General features: G+C 35.8%; 1 pseudogene; it reads left to right on the forward strand.

The window, feature by feature from the left end:
• The first annotated feature begins 1,502 nt into the window (after positions 1-1,502).
• LOC114053999 lies at positions 1,503-2,120 on the forward strand (annotated as a pseudogene).
• The last annotated feature ends 16,320 nt before the right edge of the window (positions 2,121-18,440 follow it).

Consider the following 18,440-nt stretch of genomic DNA (forward strand, 5'->3'; position numbering starts at 1 on the left):
ATCCATAGCTCTCATTTCTTTTCCAGTTTTTTCTCAAGTTCTCTCATTCCATTTGTTAAAAACAAACACTTAGCTGTGTTTTTCTCTAAAGCATTGCTTATAGATGTTTTGTAATCATTCTCTTCTTGTGTGTTTGTGTCTTGAGTGTCCTTGTCACCATAATAGCTCATTCTGATGCAGTTCTTTTTTGTTTGCACGTTCTTCTAGCCTATTGCCTGACTTTGTACTTAATGTTAGGGTTGAGGTCTTCTACACTTCTGGAAGGAAGGCCTGTGCTACTCCTGTTTCTGCTTTTTGGAAATATTGAGTGTTGTGTTATTCTAGGATTTCAGGGACAGGGTAAGGATCAGTGCTTTCTAAGTGGTCTGATCCAAGGTAAAGTCTGAGAACTGGCCCCTAGTCTGAGCTCTTCAAGTTTCTGATCTGTCAGAGCAACAACGGAAAGCTACTAGACTCAGCCCAAATCAGACAAATAGAAAGTTCTGTTGGTTCATAGTGATGAAACTGCTGATTCCCCTTTTGGTCTGGGATTTCTTCCTTGGTCATTTTTTTATGGGATGAGTAGATACTGACACTGAGATCCTACCTTACTTCTGCTATTGGAGCTATATAGCTGCTGCTTGCTCCTGAACCTTCCCTTTGTTCTTCCAACTTCAGAGGGTTTTATTCTAATTTCCTATTAAGAAATCACATAATGCCTAAATCTATTAACTCTATCAAGACTTTTTGGAAATATATATCTTCAAAATAATTATACGATAAATTCCCAAATTCAAAGTAAGAGAATTAAACTGAATATTCATTAAATATTCCTCTACTTCTTAAGACTGTGGGATATTTCTATTAGGTAGAATTGGTAAATTGGCAAATTGGAAAATACATAGACCTTGGCATCAGAGAAACTGGGTTCAAATTATGCCTCTAATATTTACTACCTGTGTGGCCTTGGCCAAGTCACTTAATCTGCTTTGGCTTTAGTATTTTCATCTATAAAATTAGGAGTTGGGCTAGATGGACTTTAAGGTCCCTTCTAATTCTAAAGTTATCATTTTATGATCTTATGTTATACAATATATTTGTTAGAAACCTAGAACATGTAATACATGAGATAATAGTTCAAGATAATACACGAAAAATGTTCTAAAGTATACTGAGATTCATGTTGGCTCTTTTTTCTCTGTTATATCTTATGCATTTCTGGTATATTAATCTTCCTAAAATATTGATTTGCACATATCAAAGTCATATTCAAATGCTCATTAGCATCTGCAGAAAAAATCCAAATTATTTAGCCTGGCATTTGAAGACCTTTATATTCTGTTCCCTACCTATCTCTCCAAAACTTATCTCCCACTACTTGTCAATGAGAACAAGCAAACCTGGCTTCCAGATTGGAAGTGCTGAGATCTCAGATGGAAGTCAGTAATGACAGCTTGTTCCAAACCAAAGTCTGTCCACCAAGATGTTGCCTTAGTTCTCCTTTTCATGAAACTTGAAACCAAATGATTGAAAATATGATGATATTACCCTTCAGATGTTAGTTTAAAGGTATAGCACCAAAAGAAACAAAAAAGAAAAATATTGCATATGAATCTATTTATTACTTCAAATTCTATGTCTTTTTTTAAATTTTTTTTTTTGCTAAAAATAGCTAAACCTCCAAGTTACAACAACACATTGAAAAGTAATGTGGGTAATCATAAGATGTAACATGATTACCAAAACCATTTTAGGTGAAATATGAGTGACTATGTCTTCTTTGAAAATGATGAAATCAAGAATAAGCTCAATTGAACCTTGATATCCTTAAGGCTATACTTTTGAATGCTTAAGGAAATTTGAAAAGTGCAGTTCAAAAATCCAAGGATAGAAATGTATTTTTTATTGCTTATTTTCCTATCCTTGCAGAGTCAAGTTTTCCTTTTGGTAATTTGTGCCAAACCAGCAAACAAGTAGGAGGATGAAGTGATGAGCTCTATTTGCAGTTATTCTGACAAGAAACTGGGCTGAGGCATTGTGAGAAGCTTTCTTGTCCTCAGAGTGGCAAATCTAGGAAGTGGCAGACTTGCTTTGTGAAGAGGTAGTTTGTGAACAAGGGACTTTCAGGACCAGGCCTGTGAAGGCGTCTTAAGCAGTCATTCCTTCTGCAGAGGAATTACCACCTCTTACCTTACCACCAAATGTTTGGTGGTAAGACATATGTGGATCTTTCCATCTATTGCTCCTAGTTCTGGGTTTACATGTTCTCTAAAGACAGAGGCCTCATATAATGTTATCTATTTCCTCTGTATCTTCCTCAGTGGCTTGCACATAGCAAGGACTAAATAAATCTGTGTTGTTTTGGTAATGAAAGTGGTGTTGGTGGACTGAAGACTGGACTCTTATTATCATATGTAGGAGTGGCCTCAAAAGGTGTATCTGTGGGAAGAAGAATTTAATTTTCTCCTCCCATCATGACTCTTTCAAAAATGGCTGATGAATGTTTTTCTCCTTTATGCAATATTTCTCCTTTTTAAATGATGAAACCTCATTGAGGAAGGTGAGTAGGAGATATGCTGGATGATGATGACTGATTCCCAGTTAGGGCCAAACAAGGGAAAAACACGTGAACAGGCAGAGATACTTACAAGTCCCCTGTTTCTGTGTCACCCTTTCCCCCACATCTAGGAAAACTGTCTCTTTTTGCCTATTATGTCCTTCTGTAATTGTGCTCCCATCCCTAGGCAATTTGGGAATGCACACTATTCTGCCTTATTAAACTGGAATAAGAGAATCATCTGGGTTATGTCAAATATGAAGTAAATCCTTTTTAAGTTTACATGAAGATTATCTATCAATGGATGTTAACCCACAGTGACTATTTGCATTGAACCCAAGATGCGTAAAGCAGGTATGAAGTGTTTTCTAGTTCATTTGAATGTTTCCTTCATCACCAGGAAATACCAAGATTTAGATCTACCCTGTTATCATCTATGTGTCATAACTATTCTATAAATATAAATATTCATTTTCAGAAGTGCCAAAGCTAATTGGGAAATTGTTATCATGTGGTAGAAGGGATCTATGTAGTCCAATGTTTCTTAATGTGCTGAAAATGACCTGTCTCCCATAATGACCTGTTGCCGAGTCAGAGAGAAGTTGCTTAAACTCTCCTTTTGAGTGCCCATAAAATGTGGATAATCAAATTTCCTTAGCATTCACCAAGTGCCCTCAGTGTGCCAAGGTCTGCACAAAATATATGTGCTCATTCCCCTCATCCTGGGAAAAATTATATAAATCTGTCAGCACCCTAAAGAGCTTTGAGATCTCCAGATCTCCTGCTCCCAAGAGTCAGTTACTTATGTGGAAAAACAGGCTCAAACACAGGGTAATTATAAGGAACAGATGAGATATTATGTATAAAGTGCTTTGTAAACTTTAAAGCATACACACACATACTTCATTCATTCATTCATATATGTGTGTGTGTATATATATATATGTATGTACATACATATGAACTATAATTGTCATCAAGATCATAGGATCAAAGATTTAGAGCTGAGAGGGATCTTGTATGTCATCTAGTCTCTTACTTTGCAGATAAGAAAAGTGACTCCCATTCAATGACTTACCCAAGGTCATTCAGGTCATTTGTCAAAGAGGGGATCATCATCTTCGTTGTCATTGTCATCATATTATATTGTCTTTTATTTAGTGTACTTGCCATTTTAAAATTCTTTATTCATCTTTTAAGATGTCTTCCTGCTGCAACTGCTAACTTTTGAAGAAAATTCTGGGAAGAATGAAGCAGGAAAAAAAAGCAGTGAGATAACCAATATATGAAGAACTTTTCTGTCATATGAATCCTCCTTTCCTCTCCTCTCATCTCTTCTCCTCTCCTCTCCTCTTCTTTTCTCTCCTTTTTTCCCTTTCCTTTCCTTTCCTTTCTCCCATCTTAACCAAGAGAGTCTATCTGATTTGTCATTTTAACTAAATTGATGAGTAATTGTCCTAAATTGACCAAATCAACTGGTTAATGACAGTGATATGCAACCTTATTGTCAGTGAGAGGAAAACAGTACAGTTAGTTTCATAAAGAACAAAATGTGAAACGAGATTTATCATGTGATAATGGATAAATTTAAAATCATGATGTATTTAAACAATGAATCACATCTTATTTATTTCATTAAAAATATACACATGCGTATATCAGGATTTGTCCCTTCCTGCTAAGAGAATTTCTTGGTATCTTGCTACAAAACTAAATTATCTTATGAATTAGATGCAATCACAAAACTGGTGAAGTAAAGACTGCCTTCCCTTCTTCTTCCCATTTCTTTGTTCTCTCTCCCATCACCCCCAAAACAATCTTTGCAAGTGATAATTGATTTGTAAGCCATTATGACTGTAAGACTGTTTCATGAACTGGTTTGTTGAGCCAGATTACAAGTGGAATCTCTTCCCTGTCAGCAGCAGCATGTCTAGGTGACCTTCCTGCAAGCCAATTTTCCAGTTAAATGCTCCAAATTACCAGTTAATTGCTCTAGCTCGATACAACTGGCTTGCACACTTTCCAGATTACAAGTCAGGAGCCAATAGTGCAGAGAGTTCCAAATCATCCAGTGGATTTTAAACCACTCATAGAGATAATCAAATAGTGGCCCATCCCTAGAATATTCTAGCATGCATCTGAAAATGCCAAATCCACATCTGTGAGTATTCTTTTCCATTAGGCAGCATATACATTAATTAATATACAGAATTTATGAAGTCTGTGTTTTAATTGTCAATGTGCTTGGATGTGTCTAATAAAATTGGACTTTACTCAATATATTTTGAATATTATGTTGTATTCTATGAGCCAGGGCTCACCCGTGTCATCAATTATAAAAGAAATATGCATGCAACACAATGAGGACACAATTGGTTATAGATTACTGGTGGCCAAATTATTTTCAGTCTTAGAATGACTGTAACATTAAAATTAATATCTTTAGCCTAATTACATGGATTATATCCATGGTGTCTTTAAGTATATAACTTAGATTTGTAAATTAATGAAAAAACTGCATTATTAAATGACAAAAAAACTATATAGACTTAATGAAAGTTTTTTGAAAAATGTAAGAATATTGAATTACAATAGGACATTCATGCAGAATAATTTACACACAATGCTGGATTTCAATAGGGAGCTTATTTAATACCCATGTTAATGAATTGCCAAGAAAAGGGTGTGTAACTGAGTGAAATGCTTTTGTAGTGATTTCCAGGAGAGGGAGTTTTTAAAATACAACTTTCTTGAAATTTCAATTAGAACCTTTTTTTTGATGATTTTTTTTTTGCAAGGGAGAGAGAAGGGAGGAGGAGAATTGAGAAGAAGAGGAAAAGTTAGGAAGAAGGAAGAGGGAGGGAAGGCATTATTTCTTTGGATTTTAAAGTGAAAATAAGTACATGAAGTATGGAAACTGAAACTGACTAGATGCAAAAATAAAATGGACCCATCTGGTTTCTTTGTCCAAGCTGAATGAAATGCAAACAATAGAAACAGGGGAAAGTAAATGATAATTTGAAAATGTACTTAATTTTAATAATCTTTGTGGTCATGTGACTTGTTCCTAAAGGGATGTGCTTTACCATCCCCAATGCAAGACTTTGATAAACTATAGAATTTAGGTCATAAATCAAATAAAAAAATCTGCTTTGGTCATTGGGGAAATAGACACCATGTTCCAAAAAGGCTCATAACCAAAAATGACTTCCAGAGATTGAATTCAGTTAGTGGAATTTTTTCTGTTATAATCTCATTACCATCATTCTTTCAGAGAGAAGACAGAGACATTATAAATGCATTGTTCTCTGAATAGCTCTGTTTCTGGCTTTCTCTTCTTTAACGTGGTTGGCTGTTTGCAGTTGTTTGCTGCTTACCCAACCTGCTAACTCAGAACAAGGATAGAGACCAGTAATCCTAAACCAGGAGGTAATGTAATTTAATAGAAAAGATATATTTTTGTTGTATATAAGGTGATTATAAGCAATGCACCAACATTTTATGACTACCAGGGATGTTTGAGGGATTTTACTGTTTTCTCCTTTCTTTTTCTTTTACCAATTTGGAAACATAAAGATAATCGGGAACTGAGTGAAAGAAAAGAGATTTCTTCTTAGCTCTCTTTCCTTTTGGGTTATACTATTATACAGTAGTAAGAGAATATTAAATTGTGAACTTTTTCTAGTACTGGTATAATGTAGGGTGTAGGAGTAAAACCAATTTAGTTACTTAGGCTTATTAGGGCTGACAGTACACTAATAAAACTTATTCTCATCAGTGCACACAATCAAACTTTATTGACTTCAAACTCTCTAGGAACAAATCACAAACCTGATTCTTAAAGGTCTTGGTAAGTGTATTTTGTACCAATGTTCACAATAAAATGCCAGAGTCCATGTGTCTCCCATGAAAGTGGCATTCTGGCTAGTCTCTGTCAACACAGGATGCTCATATTTCTAAGTGCAGGGGAATGTAGGCATCTGTTGTACTCTCAACCCAGGAGCAGGATGATTGCTTGGGCCTCTGGTGGATTTTTATGATTTTGCCTACAAAGGTATACAAATCACATCTTTGTTTTGATTGCTGATCAATTACCTAAGCTTATGATGAAAGGAGACTACCAATCAAAGCGTTAGTTTCTTAATATCATCTGTAAGTGTTTATCAGTTATTTTATGATGTTTCAGATTTGGAACACGCACATATGGGACACTGTTCTTGTTCTTGTTTCTGTCTTGACCAGGCTTTTCCTGACCCCATTTGGTGTTTTCTTGGCAAAGACACTGGAGTAGTTTGCCATTTCCTTCTGAACTCATTTGACAGATGAAGAAATTGATGCAGATAGAGTTTATTGACTTGCCCAGGATCATGCAGCTAGTAAGCATCTGAGGTTGGATTGAATTCAGGTCTTCCTGACTCCTGGCTCGGCCACTATGCCACTTAGCTACCCCTACATAACAACAAAATAGATGCTTAAAAAATGGAGTTTCTCATTCTAAAGTACTTATTCACACTCCAGCTAGGAAGAAAAGAGTCCTCATCATTGAATCTTTTGAAAACCAAAAAAGGACACTTGACTTTCTTTAGTAACAAGCTGGGGAATTATAGTGTTTTCCCCACATGTCATCTACCCCATACTATGTAGTAGAAAAAGCAGTGTATCTGGAGTCAAAGGATCCAGATTCAAATTCTGAATACTGCTTCCAGTAATTCCTGGTTATGTGACCTTGGGCAAGTCCTTTATCCTTTGATCAAAGTTTCCCCATCTGTAAGGCAGATAATAACATTTATACTGTCTCCTTTATAAGGTTATTGTGACTATCATTTGAAAGAATGCAAACTTCAATATGCCATATAATTGTCAACTATTGTTATTATTATTCGTATAAGAAGAAAAGATATCTGGGCTTTAGTGTTTCCTTGAGAGCCTTATAAAAGTTTCAAAGTGGTTTGCATAGCCCTTTCCTCCTAAGATATGACTTATTTTTTTAAAAGAAATTTACTTATCCCTAACTAACAGTTGGGAGGGGGTACCATCTTGGGAGCTTTCCAGTGAAAATTGTTGAAAAAGAAAGTGCTGGATGGGAGGTCTTTTGTGTGCTAGCTAAGTGCTGTTATGGGCCTAACAAGACAGTGGGAAAATGTATTGATCAGCATAAGGAATATGGGCCTAGTAGACTCACAAAAGAGTGATTATACTTCCTTTCAGAAGAAGCCTCCACAATCTATGAAATTTCTAACAGGTGGCACTAGCAACTTTGTGGAGAAACAGTAAATGGCAGCTTCACATGCAGAATGGATTAGCACTTCCGAAGAAGGGTGGAGAAGCAGTGAGGCATAGGAAATTACTGGGAGACTGATCTTGAAAGGTTTTCCAATGATTTGCATCTTCAACCAGCATAGGCAGATGTACACCTTTGTGTACAGGAAGTAGAAAGTAATTCTACTAGTTGATTTTTTTTCCTTTTATATAGTTTTCTACTCTAATTGGAACCTTTATTTCTGATTACTGTTTGCTGCTGGATCTGCTGGTCAAGAATGCACTGATTAGAGGCTTGTACTATATTTGTATAACCATGATAAAATGAAACACTTTACATTGAACCTGCAGGTAGATAGGAGTCCCAAGTTGTGTGAGACCCAAGATATGTCTATGTGCTTTGACTGTGTCACCTCACTGCTAAAAATAATGACAATATTATATATCCATAAGCACTTAAGAACATAGTATTTGGCAAGAGTCTGGAAGCCAGAAGACCTGGATTTAAAGCCTATTCCAAATGTTTACTGTGTAACTTCGGGAAAGTCATTTAAACTTTCTAAGTTTAAGTTTCTTAATCTTTAAAATGAGACCAAAAATAAAGACATAATAGTGTTTTTGTAAGAAACATGACCATCGAATGTTAAAGTGGTATAAGATGACATCCCCAGTGTTTTTGAATTCATTTCCTTTATTTACTACCTAGAGTTTTTATATAGACCTTAGAGTTCTTCTTATTCTCAGAGTATAATAAGACCATAAGTGTAGAGAGGACCACTTGTGGTGAGGGATATAATTGTGTGGCTTGAGGGGAGAATAGACATCTCTAGCCTTTTCTCTCTACCCTTCTTCAAGGGAGACTTCAATTCTAGCCTGGAGGGAAAGGAGAAAAGTTGGGGCAGGAGGCCACTCTGCTCTTCTCAGAGAAGAGGGGTCACCAGGCTGGAGTTATACCTATGTGCTCTCTTAAACATTATTAGTCTAGGGGATATGATTAGATTCAATCTAACTTCTGATCAGTGTGTCTTATTGGGGATAAAGGAAATCCCAAGTTCTATATTCAAAGCTTTATCCCTTTCCCACCATATGCCAGTTCCACAATGAACACATATAGTACTCAGCCAAGAAATTCATTTATCCAAATTAATGGCTAACTGGAAATCAGAGAAGATATACATAGAATATATATACCAGAAAACACAGAGAGAAGTAGCTCTTCCATTGAGAGCAAGGCAATGCAGCTCAACCAAGAGAGAATCCTAGATCTCACCCTGGAGTCTCTAGTGAAGCAAACTGGGGGTAGGGATATAATAAAGGCTGCCTTTGTCAGCATTAGGGTAGTTGGAGGGAAAAAATTATATGTATGTATATAGATAGATAGATATATAGATGATAGATAGATAGATAGAGGGCACAGGGTGAGTTGAAGATGAAAGGGTCATATCTGGAGAATAAAATTAAGGGGTAAGAGAGGATTATATTAGGAGAAGGAGAAAGGGAAAGATAGAATGGGGTAAATTATCTCACAAAAAAAAACAGAAAAGAAAAGGCTCTTACAGCAGAGGGGAAACGGGGAAGGTGAGAGGGAATGAGTGAATCTTATTCTCATAGGATTTGACTCAATGAGGGAATAACATACACAATGGAGTATGGAAATCTATCTTACCCTACAGGAAAACAGGAGGGGAAGGGGACAAGAGAGTAGGGGGATGATACAGAGGAGGGCAGATTGGGAAAGGGGGTAATCAGAAACAAATATTTCTGAGGAGGGGCAGGTCAAAAGAAAGAATAGAATAAATGGATGGGCGGGAAAGGATTAAGGGAAATAGAGTTAGTTTTTCACAGCATGTCTACTATGGAAATGTTTTGCACAACTGCACATGTATAGCTTGCCTTTTCAATGAGAGTGGGTGGGGAGGGAGGAAGGGAGAAAATTTGGAACCCAAAGTTTTAAAAACACATGTTTAAAAAAATGTTTTTACATGCAACTGGGAAATAAGAAATACAGGAAATGGGGTACAGAAATCTATCCTGTCCTACAGGAAAATAGAAGGGGAAGGGGGGGAGAGATAGCAGGGAAAGCAGACTAGGGGAAGGGGTATTCAGAATGCAAGCCATCTTGGGGTGGGGGGAGGGGTAAGATAGGGTAAAAATTTGGAACTTAAAATCTTGTGGAAGTAAATGTTGAAAACCTAAAAAAAAATGGACTAAACTGACAAAAAAAAAGATTTGGAGCTGGAAGAGGTAAGGGGAATTAGCACAAAATAAAAATGAAGAATTACTAAGAGCACTCACTGTCATTAAGAATTCTGCCCTTGATGAAGTCAAGTCACCTTCTCCAAATGAATTCCATCCTTGGGTACTGAAAGGTAAACCCAAGATAAGAAGCACAAAACATAGCTTTTTCTTTTAAAAGGAAAAGAAACCTGTTTGTACAAAAATATTTATAGCAGCTCTTTTTGTGGTAACCAAGAATTAGAAACTGAGGGGATGCCCATCAATTGGGAAATGGGTAAACAAGTTGAGGTATATGTAATGGAATGCTATTTTGCTATATGAAATGACAAGCAGAATGATTTCAGAAAAAACCTGGAAAGACTTACATGAACTGATGCAGAGTGAAGCGAGCAGAACCAGGAAAACTATGTACATAGTAAAAGCAAAATTGTACTACAAACAACTCTGAATGACTTGGCTATTCTTAGCAAATAATGTCACAAGACAATCCCAAAGACTTTGTGATGAAAAATGCTATCTGCCTCCTGAGAAAGAACTAAAGCATTCTATTTTCACTTTTTTCTCTAGTTTTTGGTTCAAGTTTTCCTCCCCAAAATAGCTAATATTGGAATATGTTTTACATGTTTGCACATGTGTAACTATGTCAGATTTGTTTACCATCTTGGTGAAGGGAGAATAGGGAGAGGAGGAGGGTAAGTAGGGAGGGAGGGAGAGAATTTGGAAATCAAAATTAAAAAAAAAGAATGCTAAAATTATTTTTACACATAATTGGGGAAAAAATAAAATATTATTAAGAAGCCAGGGTCACCTCCACACTGGAGACACTGGAAAAAATGTAAGGGGAGCTGAAGCATTCAGGAAAAAGTCTATATATAAAATATTTTGAAAATATAAAAGAAATACATATTATACAATACAGGCTGGAGGTATTAAAACAAAACAAAACAGAACCAAAACAACAGGATTTGCTTTTAAGGAGTCTACATTTTACCCCATTTTGTTTAATGCATTGTTGAAACTATTAGTACTATATGAGTATAGGCTATTAATATTCATATTATTATCTTAGAATTCAGAACACCATGGAAGAGGAATGAAAATTGTGGTGGTGAGTTTCCTTTGTGAAATTCTTCTTTAGGGGCTTATTAATCTTAAATCACTGCAAAGAAAGGAATAAGCTGACTGCCTTCTGTACTCAGGCAACTGGTAAACATATTTTGTGGATGGGATGATAGCTCTAAGCAGGTAGACTCCTGCATATGGCAAAGGGAAGCAGAGAGTGCACACTGCCAGGAGGAGAAAATGTGACCTGAGAATCAAAAGAGGCATTTTAATTCAAACAGAAAGCTTATCTTCAGTGTTCATCCAATTGAGATTCTGAAATTCAAAACAGAGTGGTTTATTTCTGTAATAATGTCTGAGTTCTGTAGAAACTTGAAGGTTTTCACTACATTGGACCCAAAGCTTTTAGATGTATTAAATACATGCAAACTCACAATAGATTCCCCAGGTTTCTCTATCCACTTTCCTCAAATCCCCAATTTTCCCTTTCTTCAGGTGTGAACTTGTCAAACATGCAGACTTGTTTAACACACACAAATGTGTATAAATGTATGTATTTGTGTGTGTATATATGTATGTATATATATGTATAAGTATGTATTTTTGTGTACGTATATATATATAAATGTATGTATGTATATATATATGTATCTCCAGATGTGTAATGAGGCTCCCAGTCCTTCTTGTTGAATTGGAACCTCCTTTTTCCTACAACGAAGGATTTTACATTTAAATACAGTTTAGAAGTGTGTGCGAATGTGTCTGTGAGTGCATGTTTTCACATTATGTTGGGTACAATGATTACCATTATCACCTAAACATTGACGAAGATGAGCACACAACTGGTTGAACAATTCAAATGGAAGTTTGTTTTTGTTTTTGTTTTTGTTTTTGTTTTTGTTTTTGTTTTTGTTTTTTTTCCAACAGAGGAATTACATCTGACTCTAACTCAGGAGACAAGACAGAAATTTTGTACCACTTCTAGGAGATGGGGGCAAGTGAGCTAATAGTTCCATTTGCAAGAACCAGTCCTTTAGAGAAGGATAATGTCGCAGGTTTTAAAATGCATGCACTACCTCCAATAATATTAGGAATTTTTTCTCTACCTTATATGCCAGTGTATTTTTATAAGCCCTCACAAAATAGTCTCTACAATTTCTCTTGAGTCTAATGGAATACTAGGTCTTTTCTTGGCTGCCAAATAGAGGCATCTGTGGCATGAAGTTGAGTTCCTTTTCAGTTACTACTTTCCAGTCTTTATGATGTTGACATTTCTTCCAGCTCCTTGGAAAAGATTCTCTACTAGAAATCTTGTATTCCCTGAGGAAGCACAATTTCTGAGTGACTGAACTACAGCTGCGTGTTCTCTAATTTGAGAAAAGGTTTGGTCTATACACTCTTCATTCCACACGAAGATTGGTGCCTTTGGAGGTAAGAATATACTTTTTTTTTCCAGCTAAGTTGTTTTCCCTCACTCGGATGGTTGTTTCAAAGTAGTTTTTAAAAGGTTCAGTTTGTTCTATCCTTTGATACTTGTTAATCTCCCAAGCAGGCCTTAATGAGCTCACTCTTTTGCAAAGCCCTTAGAATCTTGCCCTTAGAATCCCAAATCAAGAAGAAAAATGTCTATTATTTAACATTAGTATATGTGACATAGATTTGATATACGTAGCATCACCAAAACTTACTTTTGGAAACTTCTGTTGCAGAATACAAGATTACATTCACTAAGTACTTACACATGTTGTTGTAGATTTGCACCTATGGTTAAAAAAAAAAAAAGAAAACTAGTTTAGTATATTTATTGCATAGTGCCAGCATAATAAGATATTTTCTGTTTTATTTTTTAAGCCTCATATACATTTACTCCAAGGAAAATCAAGCCTACACAGTAAAAATGAAGAATTTAATCTCTAATGATAAATTACCATCCCAGAAGCTTAAAGATGAAGTACACTGCCCACGTCCTGCCAGAGAGGTGATAGACTTAAAATGTAGCGTGAGACACACTTCGGAATTTGGCCAGTGTGGTAATTTGGGTTCTTTAGATTCTAAACATTTATTATTAGAGTTTTCTTTTCCATAAAAAATTGTCTAATTGGTGGGGGAAGGAAGGATAGATAAAAATGCTTGTAAAAAAATAAGCAAATAAGAAAATCAAACTCCTCATCCTCTACCTCCACCAAAACAAACAAACAAATAATACACACTTCAAAGTCATTGGCAGTACATTCAAATCAGATTCTTAGATTTATTCATGTTCAACCAGTAACAGTTATAGAGTGTATGGTTTTTGACAAACAAATATACGTGGTAATAGAAATGTACCTTTGTTGTTCAACCTCAACTGATACGCTTTAGTAATCAATTGGCATTTAATTGGCATGTAATTAGAGCTTATAAAATATGAATTTATGTTTAGCTGCATGTATTAACTCAATGCCTTTAATCCATTGACTTCAGTAACCCTTCTCAGAAACATCCAGCTACATTTATTCAACTTGCAAAGTGGAATGTCAGTAAGGTAAGAGTTATTAAAGCATCCTAATTGAAATTTGGAAACTAATTAGTATATGTGCTTCTATTTAGTGGCTGCTAAACCAAAAAATGTGAAGTACAAATAAATCACTCTATTTATTTTATAACTGTCATATAATTCTCAAAATTAAATCCATACATGTGACTTTTGATTTAAAACGTGACCAGGAACATATATCAAAGCTTTTCAAACTCCTTTAAAAATGGTGATGATATTCATGAAATTAAATAAATAGAAATAAAGTCTGCTTTTTCTGTGATCCTCAAGCAAGCAAAACAGCAAGTAGCAGAATTTGAGCAACATTATGTGGAAAAAGCAGCAGCTCTGGCCAATATCAGCAGTTTCATTCACAGGCCTTGCATGGGATTAAAGCGTCTGCAAAGAAAAACTTGGCAGGCAGAGTTGTCAAAACTCTTTCCAGAAAATCGACTAACAAAAAAAAAAAAGAAAAGAAAAGAAAAAAAAACTAGTCACAGTCAAGAAAGTGCTGGTATCAGTGGGATATCCCAAATCCTAGCACTATGGAGTTATGAGAGCCAAAAGCACCACTCGGGGAAGTATGACTAATTTACTCTTTCTCTCTCTTTTTCTTTTTTTTTTTTACACAGTGTGAATGAATTAGTCCACAGGGAGATAAAATCTAGGGACTGTTCATTTAGTGACTGCTCCATCATTGAGTTCTGTAGGAAGCAAAGTGAATAAGGGAAGCCTGCCCAACAGACCATACTTTTTCATTTAGTGTGTAGACACTCTTAGGGTAATGGGCACTTTCAGTCCTCTCTGTGTGCTTTAACTCCCTACCTATGTGAAAACCCCAAATACCTAGGCTATTTCCTTTTCATCTTGAAAGAATGAATGGATGAATAAATGGATGGATGATTATTTTTTTAAAGCATCCTGCATTGTGGTAAGCCCTGGGAACAGAAATATAACAAGCAAAGATAGTCTTTTCCCTCAAGGAGCTTACATTCTATTGGGGGAGACAACCCAGAAAGGGAAGTGGAAGTTATGGAGGTGCACCATGGATAATGATTTAGTGAGACATCTAGGGAGGGATGCAGTTGACATACTCCAAGTAAGAAAAATGGCTAAATTGATTTTTATCCTAGTTCATGGTTCCAAAATGGGAGGGAATAGAGAAAGGGGAGGTGAGAAGGCTACAGAATCAGGAGTTAAGTGAATCATAACCAAGATTTTTCCTCAATTGGTTATTTAGTAAAAAATATTTATTAAGTGCTTACTATCTGCCAAGTACTGTGCTAAGCACTGGGTATAGAAATACAAATGGAAAAAATTGTTCCTTGCTCCCAGGAAACTTACATTACACTGGAGAGGACTACACATAAAATAGAGGAGGAAGTGGGAAAGTATCCAGGGCTGGGGTGTGGTAGAGAAAATTCTGTGAAGATAGGTCAGGACTTTAGCCTGGAGAGAAATAAAAGACATCTTCAGTGTGGGCTTCTGCCTTAAATTGGAGCTTCTCTGAGTAATCAGCCAATCAGGTGAGTCATCAGGGACTTCTAATGTGAGAAGGGATAGAGTATACTGCCAGGGTGAAGAAGTTTCTATGGCATGATAGAAAGAATCCTGGAGATGAGTCATGAGTGTTGCTAGCCTCCAATCTGGAATACAGGAGCACAGGGAAGACATTTGTTTCAGGGCCAGGGAAGGAGGTTTTGTATAGTATCCTATGGTATCCATTTCATCTTGATTGACTGCAATAGATTCTTTGCATTTCTTCCTAATAGCAAAAACAGAGTCTTGATCTTTAATGCATTCCTGAATCTTATTGCAGATTCTGCTATTCTTTTGATCCTCTTTTTTTAAATTTCCAGGTTGGAGTAATGTGTAAACATCTGTAGTCATGTAGGGTGTGGGGATGTGAAATCGTAAAGTTCAAAGTGTATTATTTTTACATTAACACTTCATACTTTTTTCTTTCTTCAGCCCTTGGCTTAGTGGCAAAGTCAGAGACCATAAATGTACCAGAAGGCTCAGTAGAAAACATTGGTATGAGGCAGTACTTAGAATCATAAAAGCTGGAAAGTCACCTAAGTCAAACCCTCTCATTTTACAGATGAAGACATTGAGGTTTATAGAGGAAAAGTTGCTTCTTTATGTTCCCACAAAAAAGTTAGGGGCAGAGTCAACATTAGAAGCTGGGCTGCCGGACTTTAACATCTCTGCTGTACAATATGCTTACAAAGGGGATCACAGATCATAGTATCAGAAATTAAATGAATGAAAAGAATTTTTAAAACACTTTAAATGAATCAGATAAAAAAAAAACAAAAAGTAAGACAGTCCTTTGTTTCAAGAAGTTTATACCTATTGGGGAAAACAACACATATCAGGAAGTAGTGGCCAGTGACTAGAGGCCAGGGTATGTGGGGTGTTCAGACTGAGAAGTCCAAAGCATAGTAAGTGGAATCATGGGGGCAATTGATTGATCTCTTAGTGGCAGTGTAGATTTATTATTGTCGTTCTCTGAGGAAGAGGCAGAAGGGGGGGCTAAGTGGTATTTCATTATGGCAAATTCTCCCGAGTCAAAAGTGCAGAGTATTGGGTGAGGGAGCTGGAGGTCTCCATTGGAAGAAGAGGTAAAGCATGGCAAGATGTCAGGAAGATGGCCAGAGATCATTACATTTCGAGCTGGTGGAAGCACCTCTAGAGAGTATCTAATCTATTCCCTTCATTTTATTTATGAAACAACCAAAGCCCAGGGAGATTGTTTCTAACCCAGAATCATACATTTGGTAAATGGTGGAGTTGGAATTTGAACTCAGGTCTTCTAAGCCTAATTTGGGGCATTCTCCACTGCATTATGTGGCTATGGGAAATTACTTAGCTCTAGGCCTACCACATTAGATTGGGTCAGATAGGTGGGTTACATTGACATTTGGGATATCAAATAACAATTTCAGGTTTTAATAGGATATCCTGCAACCCTCTCCCATATACTGACCTAACAAAGATTTGCTACTATTGCCATGGTATGTTATACTCCCAGTGCTCTACCCACATTGGTCTCAGCCCTGAAGTTCGCAAGGGAAAAGCCAGCATCTTTTTAAAGAGAATGTTGGCCCAATTTTACACTTAACTGGAATAGATGTGACTATAATCAAGACAGATGATAAAGGACAAGTCAAGAAGCTGGTAGAATTAATGGAAAACGATGTATCAGAAACTAAGCACTGGGGATATAAGTATAAAAAGTAAGATAGTCTTTTTACCTACTTCCCATGCAAGGGAAGACAATACATATAGGGGAGTACAGGGCTACTGCTAATTAATTAAACTAATTTTCATGAAAATAATTTTCATTTCATTAATTAAACTAATTTTTATTTTTCAATCAATTGCTAAAGCTTTTCATATGTTCAATATGTAGTAGGTGGCATTTTGTTCGCTTTGAATCATCCATATTTGGTATCTTTGAATATATACATAAATAAAATTAAGATAGAGTTAAAGAACTGAGTATACAATTAAAATAACCAAATCAGCATGTCCAGAATAAGCACAAAAGAGGAAATCCTGAAGATTAAAATAGAAATAAGTAAATTTGAAAAGAAAAACATAATAGAAATGATAATACGAAAAGATGGTCCTTTGAAAGACTAAAAAAAATCGATAAGCTTTTAGAAAATCTGATTTTAAAAAAGAGGAAATGTCTAATTACCAAAATAAAAAAATACCACAACACAGAAAACAATGATCAGAACTGATTACATAGCCCCAATAATGTGTAAGAATAGAGATCTTGGACAAGTTAGTCTCAGAAGCTGATATTGAACATGCCATAAAGAAACTGCTAAGAAGGAAAAGATGAATTCAGATTTATAGGAGAATTCTACTGAAGAGCTAAAGAAAAACAAAAACCAATGCTATACAAATTATTCTTTTAGAGACAAATGTAGTTCTAATACCTAAATCGTGGAAGGAGATGGATAGATAGATAGATAGAGAGAGAGAGAGAGAGAGAGTGCTATAGAACAATATTAGTAATGAATTCTGATGCAAAAAGACAAGCAAGATATTTTAAAAATGAACTATGAACAAGTTAGATCTTTAGCAGGGATGTAAAGATCATTCAAAATGAAGGAAGCAATTAAAATAATAATAATGTGAAAAATAAAAACATCCAAAACCACATGATTATATCAGTAAAAAAAAGCCTATGAGAAAGTATAACATGAATATATACCAACTATAAATCACAGCCATAGAGAGTCAATTTTTAATATGATCAGAAGTATATATGCATATGTGTATGTGTGTGTGTGTGTGTACACACACACACACACAGAGTAAGAGAGAAAGAATTGTTGTTAATTGTTGTTATTAAGTTATTTACAGTCATTTGGGGTTTTCTTGACAAAGATACTGGAGTGGTTTGCCATTTCCTTCTTTGACTCAAATTACAGATGAGGAACTGAGGAAAACAGGGTTAAATGACTTGCCCAGGATCATAGGACTAGTAAGTATCTGAGGTTGGATTTGAACTCATAAAGATGAATCTTCCTGATTCCAAGCCCAGGGCTCTAATTTTATACACCACCCCCAACCCCCACATATGTTCAACTAGATACTACCAGGCCCAGACTAAGTACCTGTTCCTTCCCCTTTTCCAAACCTCCTAATTATATTTAATCAATTAATCAACAAGCATTCTTTAATCACCTCCTATGTGCCAGGCTCTGTGCTAGGCTCTGTAGATAAAATTATAATTAATGAAAATATAATTAATATAATTAATTATTTTTGTTTTCAAATAACTCATTAGGCTCACATCTTTGGGATTGC

This window comes from Vombatus ursinus, unplaced genomic scaffold, assembly GCF_900497805.2.
Source record: "Vombatus ursinus unplaced genomic scaffold, bare-nosed wombat genome assembly UNPS02014812.1, whole genome shotgun sequence".
NCBI classification, from domain to species: domain Eukaryota; kingdom Metazoa; phylum Chordata; class Mammalia; order Diprotodontia; family Vombatidae; genus Vombatus; species Vombatus ursinus.